The sequence below is a fragment of the Rattus norvegicus genome, chromosome 2 (genome assembly GCF_021556685.1).
Source record: "Rattus norvegicus strain SHRSP/BbbUtx chromosome 2, alternate assembly SHRSP_T2T, whole genome shotgun sequence".
Classification (NCBI taxonomy): domain Eukaryota; kingdom Metazoa; phylum Chordata; class Mammalia; order Rodentia; family Muridae; genus Rattus; species Rattus norvegicus.
In genome coordinates this window covers 212,630,001-212,648,364 of record NC_141535.1, presented here as the reverse complement: position 1 = coordinate 212,648,364, position 18,364 = coordinate 212,630,001, and the positions used below count along the sequence as shown (strand labels likewise).

The 18,364-nt window shown below is 46.1% G+C and overlaps 1 long non-coding RNA gene across 1 annotated transcript; it reads left to right on the top strand.

Annotated features, from left to right (window-relative positions):
* Positions 1-5,745: 5,745 nt before the first annotated feature.
* LOC147996524 (uncharacterized) lies at positions 5,746-10,289 on the top strand. Its single transcript, XR_015678306.1, has 2 exons — positions 5,746-6,225; positions 9,428-10,289. It is a non-coding gene; the product is annotated as an uncharacterized LOC147996524 (long non-coding RNA).
* Positions 10,290-18,364: the final 8,075 nt, after the last annotated feature.

Genomic DNA, 18,364 nt, shown 5'->3' with positions numbered 1-18,364 from the left:
GGTGTCATAGCAACGGTGATTATCACCATGACTCCTCTACTTCATATCTCATGGAGGAATCAGGTGACGTGCAAAGCTAACCTCTTCAGCACTGTGTGTTTGTGTAGTGCTTTAAGCTTACAGAGTACTTTCACATTCATTGATATGGGTGCATTATGGTTTAGATATGAAGTATCTGAAAGACTTCAGTGTTAAAGGTTCGATCCCAGTGTCGCAGCGTTCAGAAGAGAACCCTTGGGAGGTGATTGGGTCATATGGGCACTAAAGTCATCAGTGGATTGTTCACTGACGAGTTCACAGTTGGATGAGCTTTTGGGGGAAGGGAGGATTGGTTAAACAAAGTGGGTCATTGGGAGTGTCTCTTGATGCGGTTTGTCTTGTCTCTGGGTCTCTTCAGAGACAAGCTCCCTCTCCTGTGCCTCCTGGTGACCATAGAGTGAGTAAGTTGGTTCCACCGTGGTGCTTCAGAGCGGCCTAGGAGCAATGGCAGGTGACAGAGGGTAAGAACCTGCGAAGCCATGAGTTAGACTCAACCCTCTCTCCTATTAATTGCGTCGTGTGCTTTGCTGTGACAATAGAACGCTGGCTAAGATGAGTAGGCTCAAAGCCATTTAAAGGGCCTTGGGAGTGGTTTTATCTCTAAATAAATCTAAATCATCTAAATGGATGGAGAAATAGCCCAGGTTGACTTGCTCTAAATCCACAGTGGGTGAGCAGTGGAGCTGAGGTTCAGATCTAGGCTCTTTTGTTGCCACACTGTGCTCTTCACAAAACACTCTGGTTAGGAGAAGCAAAGACACAGCTGCACCTTCAGTGTTGACGTCTAAAGGAACATGACCGGTCCTACACTGTTAGACAAGATGTCTGTCTCATGGTTTACAATGCTTGTTTCTTTGGAGTGGAAATACACCAGTCTCTCTTTGGTCTTGGGCAAGGTAGCATCCAACAGAATTCCTTCTGTTTTAGGTGCACAAGCACCACAGCCCCCTTCTACATGCCTGTGATGACTCCAGACTTGACAGAAAGGAACATCTCCATCTAGAACTTCAATAGGCAACCTAGCAGGCATGGTGGCACACGCTTGATAATCACAGCACTGGGCAGGCTGAGAAAGGGGGATCTAATCTTTAATGTGGCTTAAATCAAGGAATATTACAAAGAATAGGTAAGAAATGCCACACACACACACACACACACCACACACACACACACACACACACACACACACACACACACACACACACACACCTGTATCCCCACACATCCAAGTCAGACATTGATTCTATGACTGAGATGTTCCACCCAGGAAGTCACTTTGACAACTTTGGTGTCTAAACTGTGACCAGGGTCACTTCACTGCTCATCATATGTCACGTAAGGAACTTTTCACTTTGCAACAAAAGTGTTTCAAATCAGAGTGCTTACTGAAAGCAAAACTGAATGGCCACTCGAAGGGTGACGGTAGCACTCCCACAGACCAAGACATGAAACTCTGGCTTTGTTAACGCTGAGTCTTAGCCCAGAGCTGGAAGGCTGGATGGAATTCCGCCCTGTATTACAGATGTTTGGAGAACTGCTCAGTCAGCCTTCCTGGGAAAACAAGCCAGCACCCTACTCTATTCCCCCAGTGCTGGTCCTGTCAACATGGAGATCAGCGAAAGTGAGTCTAAATCTCCAGCTTGCTCAATTTCCCGAACACAAAGGGCAATATGCACAATGGTCAGATAAGAGATGATGAAAGCCTGTTTATGTCTCAAATGCTTTCCATCATCAAGAGGATGCTTTCTGACATGATTTGGCCCCCAGAAGGCATCTCAGACATAGAACTAAACCTGCATGTCTTTTTATCACTGTTACACATGTGAAAGAGTGCGGGGGGCGGAGGAGTGTGTGCGTGCACACGTAGAAGGAAGGGTATTTAATCACTCAGAGTCATCTAAGCTAACATCTGACAGCAGGGGTTTTGTCCCATTTTATGTGTTTGTTTCATGTCCCATCTCAGGGTTATCTGGAATTGTGTTGACTTCAGGCCTCAGATCAGACTGGGAATCCCCGTAGACAGAAGCCAGTGTACCCACTACCTTTGAAACTCACCTAACCTTGACAAGCAAGAGACAGCATGACCCATGTTATCTGAACTTGTGGGGGGTTTTTTGTTTTGTTTTGTTTTGCTTTGTTTTATTTTTATCTAGAGTCCCTGGCACGTTGGTGTGTTGTAGGAAACTGTCGACAGCACAAAAAATGCACAGATTGGCAAATCAGGGTGTTGGAGCACTGCATAATGTAAGGGAGCTGCAGTAAGCGCTGTCTGAAGTGACCTAGTGACCCAGAAAGGCTTCTATTCTAGGAGTGCCTTAGCCCTCAGTAGCATGGTCTCCTCTGTCTTCTATAAATAAATAAATAAATAAATAAATAAATAAATAAATAAATAAAACAGCTGACCTAGCATCAACCAACGCAGTTCATGAGGTGCTGCTCAATTTTAGAGTCCTCCCAGGCCACTCTGTCTCTGCCATTTTGCCCACTGGTCCTGTACTGGCCCTCATTATCCCTCACCATACAGAGTCTGCACAGGGGAAGCCAGCAGCTGATGCTAGGGTTGTCCATCTGAAGACCAACCTGAACAGCACATCCTTGACTATTTTTACTAAAAGCCACACGTTTCATTGGTCCAGCTCCCTTGGGTCTCTTGGAGTTGGAAAAAAACAAAAAAACAAAAAAACCCTGATAAAGCAAGTTAGCATCCCCTGCTGATTTTTCCAACTTCAGTTAAACTGTCCTAAGACAAATTTTTGCACATTGTTTTTAAACAAATACCTAAACAAAAAACTACAGGGATCTGGGTTAGCTGCTAAGAGGATAATTTATCATTTGGACAGAAGTATCTCTTTACCCACTGTTCCCCTCCCATAAGGTCCACTCCGACGAGTTCCCAGGCACAGCCTCGGAAAGAGACTGGAATGAGTTTGGATGCCCACAGTACTGAGCAAATGGAAAGGCGTTGATGATGACAACTGCTGCATCAACTTCTGTACAAAAGTCAGTCCTACGGGCATGGGCACCTGCACCTGTGTGAACTCTAGAGCTCCTTGGAAAGAGAGAAAGGCAGAGACGCTGTGCTTTACCAGTTGACCTCTTTCGGGCTGTAGAGGGACAGGTAGGACCTGCAGGCCTTCCAAAAACAGCAGACAGTTATGGGCCTGGAAGATAATGCCAGGCCAAAGAAGCAGAGGCATTTCTACCCAAAGGCCTCTTAACCCTTGTCTCAACAGAGAAATGGTGCATGCAGTAACTCTCTAGCATTGTTTTCAATTTTACTTATTTTATTTTATGTGTTGGGGTTGGGGCAGCTATGAGCACACACATGAGTTCCTGTGCCTTTGGAGTCCAGAGGGGCTGGATCACCTCGGAGCTGATTTTACAGCCAATTGTGGGCCTCATAGCATGGGTGCTGGAAACCACGCTTAGGCCCTGTGGAAGAGCAGACTCTTTGGGAGTTGGTAGGAGTCTAACTGCATAATTTCATGAGTAGGTTCAATGTGGATGAAAGCAAGATCCTGTGAGGTACATTTGCATGGCCAATGGGATCAGGGCAACTTTTACAGTTTGGCAAATCATCTGATAAAAGCCAACCTTCTCAGAAGGCACTGAAGCTTCTCTGCACTTTCCCCTCTCTCTTGTCTTTTCAGGAAGGAGACAAGGGAAGCTTCCTCTAGAGGCCAACATTCTCCCCCGAGTTATTCTTTCAACTTATCACCAGGCTCGTGGACACAAGGTGTCCTCTACATGGCTTCTCCCACCACCAGTGTCCTGTCTAATGTACAGAGTAGCCTGTACACTCAGATCTGCTCCTTCAGTGGTCCCCAAGACTATTCCACGCTTTTAAAAATGGCACTCACCCGGAAGCCCAAGTAGGGTAAGGCTGCAGGCAGGTTTGGAGAATCCAGTGCATGAGTCTTAGGCTTGGAGACAGTCAGCGTCACCCCTACCTATTCTCTGTGAGGACTGCTTCTATGAGACACAGACTTCCAGAGTCACACCCAAGTGCCCTGTTGGCATAAACTCTTAGAAATGTCACTGCAAGGGGTGACAGCAGGGTTAGCTGCCACATTGAGTACATGCAGCAAGTCAGAGGCGTCCAATGATCCCACAGGAATCTCTGAAGTCAAGTGGCCCTAAATAGGTGTCCTCACTGGAGATCACGCAGTCTTCCTGCAGCCAGGGCTATCTCAGTCAGGGTTTCTTTGCTCTGATGAAGCACCATGACCAAAAGCAACTTAAGGAAGAAATGGTTTATTTAACCCATACTTCCCTTTAACAGTTTATCACCAAAAGCCTTTAGAGAAGAAATCCAGTGGCAGGAACCCAGAGGCAGGAGCTGATGCAGAAGCCATGGAGGGGTGCTGCTTACTGGCTTGTTCTCTGCGGTTTTCTAGGTCTGCTTTAAGAGGAAGAGGATGGGAGGGAGGGAGAGAAAAGTGGATAGATGGAGGGAGGGGAGGGAGGGAAAGACGGAGGGAGGGAGGGAGGAAAGAAGGGAGGGAGGGAGGGAGAGAGATAGAGAGAGAATGAATCTAGGACCACCAACCCAGGGATGGCATCACTCATAATGGCCTCCCACATCAATCACTAATTGAGAAAATGCACTGCAGGCTTACCTACAGTCTGGTTTTACGGAGGCATCTTCTTATTTGAGGTTCCCTCCTCTAAGATGGCTCTGGCTTGTGTTACATTGACATAACTATCCAGCACAAGGGGAACAAGTGCCTTGGCTCTGAAGGGAGACAATTGTCTGTTCTAAAAGAGACCAGGAAGGTGGGATATGAAATGGGGGACTCCTTCTCCGCTGCTCTAGATCTCCCCCTTGGCCTAGTCTGTGAGGAATAGAGGATGCAGGAGAGGAGAATTCCTGAAGCCATACCACTGTCTAGAAAAGAACAGGCATCTGCTGAGGATGCAGGGAAGACATAGCCACAAAAGGTGACCTGGCTGCTCTTGGGGTTAGAACCAAGCTGGCTTATTTGAAGCCCAGAAGGAGAGTCCACATAGGCTAAGATGCTGTTAGGGAAATGGCCCAAATAAGACAGACTATTGTGGTCTAGAACACGTTCACTAAATCCCCAAAGGTGAAGTGGTCTTACTCTGCTTTGACCTAGCCAAGAAATAGCATTTTTAAGGCCTGGCAGACTCATAGGGATTCCATAGAAATATCTGAGCAATATTCTTAGGGACAGAAACATCCTAAGTCATGCTGGCCTACCAGAGTTTAGCAAGTCAATTGGTTGAGTCCACTTTGGCTTCTTGCTGTCTGCTGGTCCTCTGGGTACCACTGCCACCTCTCTTTGTCTATCCATCTATTAGGGAAATGGGATAGTAGGTGGTTGCTGAGGGGAGGTGTGCAAAGAACAGGATGGGACAAAGGTCTGTGTTTATGCAGCCCATGTTTCTCAAGCTGAGGCACTTGCAGGCATGGCTGTGGGTGGATGAACCGAGGAAGGTTCTAAGCCTGAGGCTCCCGCCAAGAGTGCTCTCAGTATAACCCTCTGTTCTTCTCCCAAACCCTATTCTGCAGAACCAGATATCACCCCAGCCAGTCATCATCCCCACATTAACCCTGCAGAGTCAAAGAAGCTGATGTAACCCTCAGCCTGTGGCACAGTTAGCAGGCTCCCGACAGTGTCCAAAGTGTGGCCGAGGGTGAAATGTTGCCCCACTCCTCTGAAAAGCCACCAACAAAGAGCCATTATGATAACAGGAAGGCGCCAGAAGCCAGGCACAGTAAAGACAGGAAAGAGTTCTCTTTCTCTACCCTTCAGCAAAACACAACAGAGGCTTTAACCCAACCGTGTCTGGCTAATTTCCTAAACAATGCCTGGCTTAGCCCTTTGGTTAGGCACCCAGAAAGATTAGAAGCAGAGCTGGGCTGGGCTGTGCCAGAGATGGTGCCTGGGAGTGTCGCTGAGTGGTCTCTGTAGCAGCCCACAGCACTAAAGGGACTCCGGTGACTATCTTCTGCTTTTTATAGCTTACTCCATTCTCCTCAGTTTACATTCTGGTGTGTCAATCAAACACTTAATTGATTGAATAAGAAATGTCTGGTGAAAAGCTACAAGATGCCAACTCCTACACTAAAGGGTAGAGAAGACGAGAGAAATACCTGTCCTGAAGCTGTTGGGAAGGAGACGATAAGGACACAGAAGAAAGAAGAAAATGACAGGCAGGCAGGTATGACCAGCGAGCGGTCAAACCACAGCAGGTGGCGGACGGTGAGGGCTGGGACAGACTGGTGGTGCAGGAGCAGGTCAGGAGAATAGAAGGTTGGCATGGGGGTGGGGACGGGACTCTATTAAGAAAGGTCGGCAGAGAGGAGGCATTATTATTATTATTATTATTATTATTATTATTATTATATTAATTTTGGGATGTCTTTTTGAACACGCACTGCAGTGTGGAGAACAGACTGGAGGAAGCAAGAGGCAGGGCAGAAAGGGGGGGTGGGTCAGAGGAAAGGGGTGTGGATCAGAGGAGATACAGTGATGTCTGAGCTGGGGCGGAGGAAGAGGGGTTGATCTAAGGGCTCATCAGATGGGACTTGAGTACCAGGGTGTTGAATGCAGTGTGGGTAATAACCATGTGAACACTTAGGACATGCCAGGTCCCGTTACTTCTTGTAAATATGTCTTCACATATAAAACTTTAAAAAGTTTTAGCTATATGAAGCCGGAAACCGAGGCCCAGAGAGGTTAAATAACTTGGCTCTGGACACACAGCTAGTTAAGTGGCAGAGTCAGAATTTACACTCAAACCCCTAGGCTTCAAATTTCATACTTTCAGGCAATGGGCCCTCATTTTCCTGCTCTCTCTCTCTCTCTCTCTCTCTCTCTCTCTCTCTCTGTGAACCCATTCATTTACCTGCCTACACATGAAAACTTTACTACCCCCAATGGTGTATGTACCAGTAAATATTTAACAATTTGAGGCAAGGCCTTGCTTCGTGGCCCAGGTTAGGTTTGGACTACCTTTGTTGCCCAGGCTGGCCTCTAACTCATGGTAATTACCCTGCCTCAGTCTCCTGAGGGCTAGAATTTCAGGCCGTGTGATCATACCTGGCAACAACTAATTTAACAACTAGTCCCCTAATAAGCAAAAGCTAATGCCAATAAATAAATAAATAAATAAATAAATAAATAAATAAATAAATAAATAAAAAGCTAATGCCAATCACTATGGTACAAATGCTTCCTCTGAAGCCCACTCCAAGCTGTGAACATGATGGCCCAGAACACAGAGATACACATGGTCGGTGTGTGAGCTGGTAGGAACTAGTCCACCCCCCCAACCGTTCCCACAGTTGGCCATGGCCTCATTTATTCGGTTGTGCACTTTGGACCATACTCCATCCCTGCAGCCAACTTTATGTGACCCTGTGCACATTCATGTCATATCATCTGCCCTTTACTGCTGACGACTGGGGGCGGGGAAGGGCCCTGAGGCAGAGAACACTGACTAGTCCTTGAAAGCCACTGCCCACGTCCAGACAGGCCTCTGTCCCCTACTTGTCACAGCAGAACTGACTTCCATAGCTCCATCTTCCTCTACCCACTATGCCCCATTTCTTGGCACTTGAGTCTTCAATCCAGCCATGCCAGGCTCAAGTTCCATTAAGGCCTCTCTGAGTCCTGTCTATGGAAATGCTGGCTTCTCGTCTTCAGCCACCCTGCTGGGCTTCTATACTTCTCAATCCACCCATACTTTCAGCAGAACACCTTTTAGCATTATTTCTTAGGATGAGGGTATCCAAATATGTATCTTGGTCCTTAACTCAGATGCCCTGTACCTACAGGAGCCTACCCTTGGCAGCTCTCAGGCCTTTGTGGCTGACATTGCATTCGCCCAGCCAGCTTAGCCAAGGGCATAGTTATGTTCTAAAGCTTCCTCTCTTCCCCATGCCTCTGACTGAGTACCAGGCCTTTATAGTACCCGCTTGCATGACATAGGTGATACTTCCCCGTCTCTACCAAGGATGGCACCAATTTCATGCTTGTCACTGTCATAGCCTTCTGAATGGGCCCTCTTATTCCAGCCCACAGTCGCCTCACTGTTGGGGAGCAGGACTCCCCAAGGCTCTGTCCCTATTCTTTGGTGCTCTGGGTACTTACAATCCTTGACTCTCACCCTGGCTTTGGCACCTTCCTGGTCCTTTGGTTTTGCTTCCTGTCTCCAATTTGCTTCCCAACTCGGCTATGGGCTCTGACCACTCCTGTGATTCACTGTCTCTACAGCCTAAGTGAGCAGTATCCCATTCGGTGTGAGCCCAGAGGCAGCGTCTCATCCAGGCTAACTCCAGGCCTCAGCCGAAGTCCTTGGGAAAGTGTCTATCTGCCTGTGTTTGTATTTCCTGGCCAGGCAGACACCCGCTCATAACCAGAGAACTGGGCTACCCCTCCCTGAAGCCTTGGGACTCCCTATTCTTAGGCATGAACTGGAAGAGACACCCTCAATGAATTTGTAAGGGGAGCAGCTGGTGACAGGGGACAGCTCAGTAGCCAGGACCTTGTCTCTTCCTCTTAACTTCTAATTAAAGACCAGGTGGCTTACCCCAGGCAAGTATTTACTTTCCCCCTGTGCATCCACGGTGTGACGGTGTGACTTGTGAAAAGCCATCTAGCAGGTGTGACTTGCAAGTGACATTTTTTTTCTTCCTTTTTAAAAAAAGATTTATTTATTTATGTATATAAGTGTTACATCCTTTTGCACACCAGAAGAGGGCATCGGATCCCATTCTAGATGGTCATGAGCCACCATGTGGTTGCCGGGAATTGAACTCAGGACCTCTGGAAGAGCCAGGGCTCTTAACCACTGAGCCATCTCTCCATGCCCAAGTGACATCTTCTTGTTAATAAAGTACTGGGTATGGTACTGCCACACAAACCATACATCCCATAAAAGAATGGCTGGTCTTCCCATGCTCACAAGTGAAGGTGAACACTTCCTGTTGACAACTCTGGAAGCCTTTATGGTCATTCTGAACCTATGGCCATGGAAAGTATTTGTGACCACCAGTTAACACATTTCCTTTTTCACACCTCCCTACTGAAGTTATAGTTGGAGGTGGATAGGTGAACGAGTGTCATATACATTTCGTAGAATGAATCTGGACCTTTTTCCACAAAACCAGTACCACCAGCTACCAACACGATAGACTTTTCTCAGAGGACGCTATATCATCACCAGCCACACGCTAGCACTGGTGACCCTTCTCCACTAACCCAGAACCACATGACCTAGTGATTTAAAAGTAATTTAAATGATTTGGGACAAATATTAGGAGACTGGTGCTTGCTCAGGGTCGGGTGCAATTGGAGGTGACAGCCCTGTACAGTTGAAGGCATGTTGCAGCTGACATCTGGTCTTCCGTTCCCTTTAGAACAGAAGGTAAGAGCATCCAGAGGATCCCTGAAGCTCACCTACCCTGCTGAGTGTCTTCTCTAACATCAGGAATGTAATGGTCAGATGCTGACTGGTCCACCTACCTCTGCCAAGAGCCAGGGCTGGCTGGGTGTGGTGGTACTCACCATTAATTCCAGTATTTGTGAGCAAGGCAGACATAGGCAAGTGGATTTCTGTGAGTTCCAGGCCAGTCAGGGCTATATGGTAAGATCCTTTCTTTAAAAATAAAGAGAGAGAGAGAGAGAGAGAGAGAGAGAGAGAGAGAGAGAGAGGAAGAAGAGGAAGAGGAAGAGGAAGAGGAAGAGGAAGAGGAAGAAGAAGAAGAAGAAGAAGAAGAAGAAGAAGAAGAAGAAGAAGAAGAAGAAGAAGAAGAAGAAGAAGAAGAATCACTTCAAGACCAACCACTGAGTTAAACTGGGCACACTCTACTCTAACTCAGCCCCTTGCTCTTTCTTTATACTGCTGTGATAACCACAGCTCTCTTCCATTTTGACAAGGCCAGTTGTGGCCTTGCCATGGTAAACCAATGATGTTGAATCTTTTGAGGACTATCCACTGGAGATTCCCATGGACTAGTGCTTATCTGAATAGCTGGAGCCAACCCTCTAAACCCCCAAACCTTAATCTGGCTTAATCTGCAAAACGGTGAAACAAAGGCACTTAAGCAACATGGCTGCGATTAAAACGTCATAGTGGAACAAAGACTATGATGTAAACTGTCAGAGGGGGAAAGGTTAAGAGCAGCAATATGTGGGTGTGGAATGAGATGGGTTACTCAATCAATTCTAAGGGGTATATGTGTGCCAGATTAAAAGGAGGCTTTCTGAGTCTGCTATTACAACCAGCTTCTCATTATTATTACTACTATGTGTGTGAGTGTGTGTCTGAGTGTGTGTATTGTGTGAGTGTGGATGTATAGGAGAGTGTGTGTGTGAGTGTGTATGAGTGTGTGAGTGTGTGTATTGTGTGTGTGAATGTATGTGTGTGTGAGTGTATGTGTGAGTGTGTGTGTGTATTGTATGAGTGTGAGTGTGTGTGTGAGAGTGTATGTGTGTGTGCGTGAGTGTGTGTATTGTGTGAGTATTTGTGTGTGAGTGTATATGTGTGTGAGTGTGTGTATATGTATGTGAATGTGTATGTGTGAGTGTGTGTGAGTGTGTGAGTGTGTGAGTGTATGTGTGGGTGTATGTGTGTATGAGTGTGTGAGTGCGTGTGAGTGTGTGTGAGTGTGTATGTATATGCATGTGTGAGTGTGTGTATGTGTATGCATGTGTGAGTGTGTGTGTATGTGTGTGAGTGTATGTGAGTGTGTAAGTGTGTGAGTGTGTATGTTAGTGAGTGTGTATATGTATGTGAGTGTGTGTGTGTATATATGCATGTGTGTGAGTGTATGTGTGTGTATGCACGCAGGTGTCCACAGCATGTGTATGGAGGTCAGAGGACAGCATTCAGGGGTCTCTTCCTTCTGTCCTTCCTTCCACTATTAGATCTGGGAATCAAACTCAAATCATCATGCTTTTACATATTTTTACCCCCATAGCCTCTTACCAGCCATGGCACTGTGTATGAAGTAGCTGCTGACTTAGATTATGGTATCTGACTACCAGGACCCAACTAAAACAGAATAACCTAACACTATCACTGTCTGGGTGGGGTGGGACCCATGAAGAAGCAGGACAAGACAAGAAGAAATTTTTACTTATAAGAATTTGAGCCCAACCATTTTACCAAAAGCAATCTACAGATTCAATGCAATCCCCATCAAAATACCAATCCAATTCTTCAAAGAGTTAGACAGAACAATTTGCAAATTCATCTGGAATAACAAAAAACCCAGGATAGCTAAAGCTATCCTCAACAATAAAAGGACTTCAGGGGGAATCACTATCCCTGAACTCAAGCAGTATTACAGAGCAATAGTGATAAAAACTGCATGGTATTGGTACAGAGACAGACAGATAGACCAATGGAATAGAATTGAAGACCCAGAAATGAACCCACACACCTATGGTCACTTGATTTTTGACAAAGGAGCCAAAACCATCCAATGGAAAAAAGATAGTATTTTCAGCAAATGGTGCTGGTTCAACTGGAGGGCAACATGTAGAAGAATACAGATCGATCCATCCTTATCACCCTGTACAAAGCTTAAGTCCAAGTGGATCAAGGACCTCCACATCAAACCAGACACACTCAAACTAATAGAAGAAAAACTAGGGAAGCATCTGGAACACATGGGCACTGGAAAAAATTTCCTGAACAAAACACCAATGGCTTATGCTCTAAGATCAAGAATCGACAAATGGGATCTCATAAAACTGCAAAGCTTCTGTAAGGCAAAGGACACTGTGGTTAGGACAAAACGGCAACCAACAGATTGGGAAAAGATCTTTACCAATCCTACAACAGATAGAGGCCTTATTTCCAAAATATACAAAGAACTCAAGAAGTTAGACCGCAGGGAAACAAATAACCCTATTAAAAAATGGGGTTCAGAGCTAAACAAAGAATTCACAGCTGAGGAATGCCGAATGGCTGAGAAACACCTAAAGAAATGTTCAACATCTTTAGTCATAAGGGAAATGCAAATCAAAACAACCCTGAGATTTCACCTCACACCAGTGCGATTGGCTAAGATCAAAAACTCAGGTGACAGCAGATGCTGGCGAGGATGTGGAGAAAGAGGAACACTCCTCCATTGTTGGTGGGATTGCAGACTGGTAAAACCATTCTGGAAATCAGTCTGGAGGTTCCTCAGAAAATTGGACATTGAACTGCCTGATGATCCAGCTATACCTCTCTTGGGCATATACCCAAAAGATGCCTCAACATATAAAAGAGACACGTGCTCCACTATGTTCATCGCAGCCTTATTTATAATAGCCAGAAGCTGGAAAGAACCCAGATGCCCTTCAACAGAGGAATGGATACAGAAAATGTGGTACATCTACACAATGGAATATTACTCAGCTATCAAAAACAACGAGTTTATGAAATTCGTAGGCAAATGGTTGGAACTGGAAAATATCATCCTGAGTGAGCTAACCCAATCACAGAAAGACATACATGGTATGCACTCATTGATAAGTGGCTATTAGCCCAAATGCTTGAATTACCCTAGATCCCTAGAACAAACGAAACTCAAGACGGATGATCAAAATGTGAATGCTTCACTCCTTCTTTAAATGAGGAAAAAGAATACCCTTGGCAGGGAAGGGAGAGGCAAAGATTAAAACAGAGACTGAAGGAACACCCATTCAGAGCCTGCCCCACATGTGGCCCATACATATACAGCCACCCAATTAGACAAGATGGATGAAGCAAAGAAGTGCAGACCGACAGGAGCCGGATGTAGATCGCTCCTGAGAGACACAGCCAGAATACAGCAAATATAGAGGCGAATGCCAGCAGCAAACCACTGAACTGAGAATAGGTCCCCTATTGAAGGAATCAGAGAAAGAACTGGAAGAGCTTGAAGGGGCTCGAGACCCCAAAAGTACAACAATGCCAAGCAACCAGAGCTTCCAGGGACTAAGCCACTACCTAAAGACTATACATGGACTGACCCTGGACTCTGACCCCATAGGTAGCAATGAATATCCTAGTAAGAGCACCAGTGGAAGGGGAAGCCCTGGGTCCTGCTAAGACTGAACCCACAGTGAACTAGTCTATGGGGGGAGGGCGGCAATGGGGGGAGGGTTGGGAGGGGAACACCCATAAGGAAGGGGAGGGGGGAGGGGGATGTTTGCCCGGAAACCGGGAAAGGGAATAACACTCGAAATGTATATAAGAAATACTCAAGTTAATAAAAATAAAAAAAAAAAAAAAAAGAATTTGAGCCCAAAAAAAATTGGACTTTTTAGATTCTGAAATTTATGAACTCATTGAGTCTTATAAAACTTAAATGGAAATTTGAGGGTCGGAGAGATGGCTGAGCTAGTGTTTCAAGTGCTTGCTACTTTTCTAAAGGAGGAGGGTTTGATTCGTAGCACCCACATCTCACACTGGGCTCCCAACCACCAAAGCTCTAGCTCTAGGGGTCTGGCTTCTGGCCTCTGTGGGCACCCACAAGCACATGTTCACACACAGAGAAACATACATATAAATAATAAAAAATAAAATCTACATAAAACTTTCTTCTTTTATCTTGAAAAAACAAATATATAAAGTCCAATGAATCGTTGAATTTAAGCAGATACTATAAAATTAGAAGCTATGAAAGTACATTTTTCAGAGTACAGAAAACATTTTCTAAAATTCTTAGCCGCCCCTTGATTTGTAATCTGCCTCCCAGAAGGGGCAGGGACACTACAGAGTTCAGGCCCTTCAGCTTTCTGAATTATCCCTGATGAACATGCTGGGATTCCATGGTGAGCAAGTGAATTTCTCCAGGCTAGAGCCCTGCAGTTACTGGCAGGCATTGATGGCACACTCCCTTCATCCCGGCACTTGAGAGGCAGAGGCAGGAAGATCTCAGAGTTCGAGGCCAGCCTGGACTACAAAGTGATTCTGGGACAGCCAGGACTACCAGAGAGAGAGAGAGAGAGAGAGAGAGAGAGAGAGAGAGAGAGAGAGAGAGAGAGAGAGAGAGAGAGAGAGAGAACACTACAGTTAAGTAAGCCAGTGACTAAATATCAGCCAGAAAAGCCCAGCCATGGGTAGAGGCTGGCCAAGGCCTTTCCTTCCCTAAAGAGCAAGTATGGGACAGAGGTTGGTATGCACATATACATGCTTGAACACACATATGTCTCTTTCTGTATGTGTATGAGCACGGATGAGCATGGATGTGTAAGAGCTATAAAAGCAGAAATGTAGACAGAAAAAAAAATACGGGGCAAATGAAGACAGAAAACAGTTCTACTGGGTTTGAACTAGGAGTGTCAGGTGGAAATAAACACAACCCACATAAGAGACACTGGCTGTTCACAGCTGAGCTAGAAAAGCATCTGTGTAAAAGAGCAGGAAAGCGGCCAGGATCCACCCGTTTCCAGAAGGTACATTAAACCTTGGAAGTCAAAACCAGAGCTGAAAGTGTGATGCAGTCAGTCAGAGACAGAACTCATAAACAAAGTAAGAGTGCACTGTGCAGAGGGGAAACGTTCATTTAGACAGCAGAGATGAGAGGTCTGATTTCAGCAGTACAACCCACAGGGCCCCTCTGAGGACGTACAGATAGGGCAGCCTCTCAGGAGGGAGGCCAGAGGATCCCCCAGTTTCTCATTTCATGAGGACAAGGTGTCAGAGTCCTGAAGTGCAAACAGAGCCCTGTATAAGAGAGAGCCACAGGCACCCCTCAAGCCATGAAATCTCCTTGCTGGCCCCTGGCAGACATTGATTCTGCAACAGGGCACCCAAGTGGATTGAACAGTCACAGAGGCGAGCAATCCCTTTCAGATGAAAAGTCAGCCATTTTTCCAGCAAGCTGCAAGACCTGAGAGCTAGCCGAGTGTTGCCAAGCGGTCCCCAAGGATCTCTGAGCGCTGGCTGGAGCAGGCCTTGTAGTATCCAAGGTTCTGTGGGTAAGGTCAGCACTCACACTTCCAAGACAAGCAGGCAGCCTATAATTTCCTAACTCGGGGAGGAGACAGGATGAGTGCCAACCATATAACTTCCCGAAAAGCACAGCTGGCAAGCGCACCCACACTGTTAGGCTGCAACTCCCCAAACTAATTAAAAGGTAGAACCAGGAGAATGTCCGGATTGCTGCATAAGCATCTCCTGGGAAAACATGTTCCTGGTTTTGCAAACCCAGGGCTCTGCCTGCACTTCCAGGGTTCAGTCCAGTGATTACGATGTAGAAGTAAAAGTACACAGAGGTGTGTGTGTGTGTGTGTGTGTGTGTGTGTGTGTGTGTGTGTGTGTGTGTGTGTGTGTGTGTGAGATAGGAGTGGGAGAGGGGATTGGGTAAGAACTCAGGCAGAGAGAAATGTCCCAGGATAGAAAGAGCTAAAGCAGGAACAATAGGCAAAGGGTTCAAATTGCATCCCAAGAGAATTAGTGTGGCCAGAAAGAAAAAACAACCCTCCCTCCGAAGGGGGATGTTAGGGCAGTTCTGTGGGGGGTGTTTTCCTCTCTTTCTTTCTAAGTTTAACAATTATTGTTTTTGTTTAACCCAGTTTGGGAGAGAAGAATGGGACACACACACACACACACACACACACACACACACACACACACCTCAGGTTGGAGTTGCAGGGGGAGCCCAGCTGGCAGGCTGCCCTCCATTTTGCCCACCTTGTTGATCACCAAGGGAGTTATTTGAGGAAGGTGTTGGGTACACGGCTGAACAGCAGGATGTCAGAAAGAGGACAAAAACAGAGCCCTTTCCCTGGTAGGGCCCTGGTGGCCACTGGGACTTACCCTGAGAAACAGAGATTTACACTGACCAGGCTTAGGAGAAAGGAAGAAAGGTTTTGAGTAAGATCCTGGATGGCTTAACTGTTCCTTGTTCCAGATCCACATAGAATCTATCCCAAGTCCTTGTCCATTAAGATTTTAAGTTGAAATGTCAAGAAAACCCTTTGAAGCCTCTAACGTAAGAGCTGTGGCTTCCGTGAGGAGACTTACCCTGTTTCAGGCAGAGATGGGGGAGGCAGGTGGCGGTTGGTACAGGCTCTGCTCCAAGACTGCATAAGGCTCCTGGACTCAGTGTCTGAAGCTGCTCACCACTTCACCAGGCTCAGAGTTCCAGTGACTCTACCTGGATGGAACCCGGAGTCAAAAACATTTTTTGTTACGGTTCTCTTTTTTTTTTTCTTTTTTCCTTTTTTTTTTTTTTTTTTTTTTTTTTGGAGCTGGGGACCGAACCCAGGGCTAGGCAAGCGCTCTACCACTGAGCTAAATCCCCAACCCCTTGTTACGGTTCTCTTGAGTGAACATCAGATAGGGAAAAAGTTAAGTGTACAAGATGGAGCTCAACCTGCTACATCCTCATGAACTTGCAAGGAAATAGAAATCACACATTAAGGGAGATCAAATAGTCCGATTCCAGTTGGTAGGAATACCAGCCATAATCTGGGGATTGGGGGAGGGAGAAAGATAGAGAAACGGGTGTGACCCTCACTCCTACTTTGGGGAATTACCTTGGTCTTAATGATAAACTGGGATGCAGGAACAGCTGTAAGAACTTCCAAGATTATGTGTGGAGTAATCTGATGGCCACTGCTAAATTTCAAATCCCAGACAAGCAGCCGAGGTGCTTATTTAACGTATCCAAGTGTACTTGTCCACCAGGTTCTCCCAGGACACTTCAGTCCCTCCCTACCTGTTACAGGGTATGTCTGGCATACCCTGCCCCCTACCCTGAACTTTCCAGCCCAGAAGCTGCACTGCCCTTTCTGCACAGTCTCTTCCCTACATAATCAAGACACTGTGGTGACTCCCTCTCTCTGCCCCCATCTCTGCCCCTCTCTGCTCTCTCTGCTCCCTCCCCCCCCCCCCCGTCTCCCTGTCTGCATGGAGTCTTCTCTGGCCTTGCCCCCTGAGACTGGTGAACCTGCCCAAAAGCTTCTCCCAAATAAACCTGCTTTTATATTTTTAACTCAGCTTGAATTGGTTTATCCCATCGGTGGAGACGCCTACTATCCACTGCCTTATACTTCAGCACAGAATGAAAAGTTAAACCTCTTTGTTCCCAATTCTAGTTCTCCGCTAAACGGTGCTTCTTAATCGTGCTATATTCTTGTATTCTGTGTTCATATTTATCCTTACAAGGATCTTGTGAAAGTAATCCTATTATTTTTTATCAATTTTATTGGTGGGAAAATTGAAAGTTGCTATAACAGAAATTGAAATAAGATAAGAGATTAAATTATTTTTAAAAATTTTATTGTATCATTTTTATTAATTTTATTTTATGTATATGAGTGTTTAAGTCTGCAGGTATGTCTGCGCACACACTTGTGCCTGGTGCTCGAGAATTCAGGATAGAGCATGGGACCCCCTATAGCTGAAGTTACAGATGATTATGAGCACTATGTGGGGAACTGAACCCCGGTCCTCTACAAGAGTAGCAAGTGCTCTTAACCTCTGAGACATTGCTCTAGCCCCTAAATGTCTTTATTTATTTAATTTTTTGATGTCTTATAAGCAAGCAATCTAAATTTCAAAGCCCTTCCCCAAAGCTCCTCTGGATTTCTTATGAAAACATTAACAGGCCCATCCCCGCCCAGCCTCCAAGATCAGCTGAGATGAAGAGCATTCAGGGCGCGGTGGCGGTTGACTGTATGATCGATGCAGTCAGGGCACTGTGGTCGTAGACTGTATGATCGATGCAGTCAGGGAGCGGTTGCGGTAGACTGTATGATCGATGCAGTCAGGGCACTGTGGCGGTAGACTGTATGATCGATGCAGTCAGGGCATTGTGGCGGTAGACTGTATGATTGATGCAGTCAGGGCGCGGTGGCGGTAGACTGTATGATCGATGCAATCAGGGCGCTGTGGCCGTAGACTGTATGATCGATGCAGTCAGGGCACTGGGGCCGTAGACTGTATTCTTAACTCTACATGAGAAACGGAAGACAGCAAGAGAAGGGAAACGTCACAGCATGAGTTGGCGTGTGAAATGATCACACCGGGGAAACTGATCTATATCACTGCCTAGGAGCCAAGGGTTTTCTATTAGGACTTCCTCATCATCATCTGCAAATCCAGGACAGAACTCATAACTTCTCCAAGACCCTCTTTCCTTCACCAGTGGAACAGTGAAGCAGACCACACCTCTTAGATAACTTTGGAACAGGTGAAGTGCTCTGAGACTGCTAAGAAGAGACAGCCAGGATGTCTGTGTAGGTTTCTAACCTGTACACGGAATTGGCTACATGAGAGAATCATTGGACACATAGAGTTTCCAGGCACCACACACTGAAACACAAGTTCTGTAAGAGTTTTGCTATTGGATGAATCCCCTCGAGCG